Source organism: Pteropus vampyrus, unplaced genomic scaffold (assembly GCF_000151845.1).
Source record: "Pteropus vampyrus isolate Shadow unplaced genomic scaffold, Pvam_2.0 Scaffold108, whole genome shotgun sequence".
In the NCBI taxonomy this organism is placed as follows: Eukaryota; Metazoa; Chordata; class Mammalia; order Chiroptera; family Pteropodidae; genus Pteropus; species Pteropus vampyrus.
Window position 1 is genome coordinate 1,633,243 of NW_011888889.1, and position 2,524 is coordinate 1,635,766.

Consider the following 2,524-nt stretch of genomic DNA (forward strand, 5'->3'; position numbering starts at 1 on the left):
TCTTTCTTTCTTTCTTTCTTTCTTCCTTTTTTCTTTCTTTTTTCTTTCTTTCTTTCTTTTTTCTTTCTTTCTCTTTCTTTCCTTCTTTTCTTTTTTCTTTTCTTTCTTCTTTCTTTTTTTTTCCCTGATACCAGAAAAAAACTTAGGGCTATACCTAGGTTCAGGAGAACTCTAAAGTAAGATACTAGTTTAGCCCAACATAAGCACTCATTCAGTCTGAAGTTACCTGTGTATGTAAATGGCTTTCTAACATGTGATGACTTTTTTGGAAATGACGTAGGTTGTTCTATAATTCCTCAGCCCATAAATTCTAGTTTAGATCAGCTTTAAAGCAGAGCAGCAGGAATTATTTAAGTGTATCCCCTCTTATTGTTTAGGAAAATAATTTCCCCTACAGAAACAGAAATTTCTTGCATATCTCCTTGTTCTTCATTTTTAGCCCAAAAATCCTCTCTAGAAGGTGTTCTATATATCCTATCCACCTGGGATACTTGTCTTAAATACCTCTTCCACCTCTGCACCTATGATTACCAACTTTTCTTTATCCATGTTTCTTTACTGCCACAACCTCATTGCACCCCTGTGTGCTCTTACGCAATGTAGAAAAATAGGCAAAGATTTAAGCATTTAGCAGAAAGGTAAACAAAAATTTCCAATAAACAAATTTCCTCTTGACTCTGCCATGAAAATGTACCTTCTGGTTTTTTCCAAGCTGAATTCAGCACGCATTCCAGTGCACCCAGAGTTGGACAATCATCTACCATGTCTCTAAGCACCAGTTTTGAAACTCCTCATTATTCCCACACATGAACTCAGGCCTTGAAGCACATAACCATCCACACCCATCACTATTGCAATTCTGTACTGCTCTTCGTCGGTGTCCTCAACCCACCTGAAACCTGGTTCATAGTCTTTCTCTTAACTGAGTGTCCCATTCTCAGATTCACTGACTTCTGCATTCACAGTTTTGACCTTACACTCAGCTCCCTTAAAAATTTTGTCACCTCAGCTTATCTTTTACTCCACCTTAAATTAACTACAGACCAGCTAGGTTATATGTTTTGCTTTTGCTATACCTTCTTCCTAGATTAGAAATCCTCACCTCTAACTCTGAATGACTCATTTGGAGCATGTTGTTCATCCCTTTACACAGTGCACTTTTCATTTGAAAAAGTTTTGAAATGTGCTTTCTCAGTTTTAATCCCTCTCTGTTTTTATTAGATTTAATCTTCTTGCAGTTAGTATTTTATTTCTAAACTGAATATATTATTTTCTTTTTAATACATTATATAATTTAAATTATTGAGTTCACAAAATATAAAGTATCATTATCGATCCAATGTTAATGTTTTCCTGTGTAACAAACAAATCACCTCTAAGAAATTCTACATCTTGCCCTGTTCCAATTGTAATCAGGATCCTCGGTTTTCTCTTAAACATTAGAAAATTGCTGATCGATTTGCCATATAGTGTAAATAAGAAATGAAAGATGAAAAGTCATCTTACATGTCTGGGGACACATTTACGATTCCTTCTTCTTATCTCCATCTCCATTACTGCAAGTCATTGGAGGGGCGGGGGTGGAGGGATGGTACTGCTAGACTCACCACTTAACCGCATAGTTACAAACTAATAAGTGCTAAATGCACCCAACTTCTCTTTTTTTTCTTTCCTGGGATTTCTCCTCTCATGCAACTCAAACCCAGCAGAAGTGGGGGAGTTTCGCCTTGATTTCACAAAACCAGGGCTTCCTGGTTTTGTAAGATACTGTGAGTGGCACTCCTTATTAAAACAACTAATACACTGGATAAAATATTTCAAAATATCTTTTTAAATACCACTCATCTACATCAAGGAAAGGAATCTACAGATACTGAAGAAAGGGAAAAGCAGGAATCCTCAGAGACAGATGAGTACCAAAGCTAGCTGTCACCTGAAAGTTTCTGCCAAATCCTAGAGACTTTGAACTTTTGCTTTGACAAGCACCTAATATATGGAAGGTAGGAACCTGGACTCACCCAGAAAGAAATGAATGACTACCTTCAGGGTAACAGTGAAAGAAATCTTTTGCACAGAGTGGGGTAATAAAGACATGTTTTGTGCTTGGCACTGAATGGAGGGGAAGGGGAAAAAAATCTTCCCTAGATGTAACCACAAGTGGATTTGTGATCCCAAATTATAGTACATCTGATTTAAAAAGGAAAAAAAAAATCTCAAAAGAATTCAATTTAAAGTTATCTCAGCTGGTTTTGCCTTTCTGACCTTAAATCCTACCCCAAAAAAATTTCAAAGAAAATAAGCTCACAATCAAAATTAAAAATACACATAGAAACAAGGCATCATTTGTGAGAACCAGGAGAAACACCAAAAATAAAAAATAAAAAAACATTAAATGCAGAATATTAAATAATCATACTTAATATGTTTAAAGAAATAAAACTTAGGCCAGAACATAAACAGGAAATATGAGATTATAAAAAGACTAGCAGATTTGAATGAAAAAAAATAAGAACTTCAAAAAATA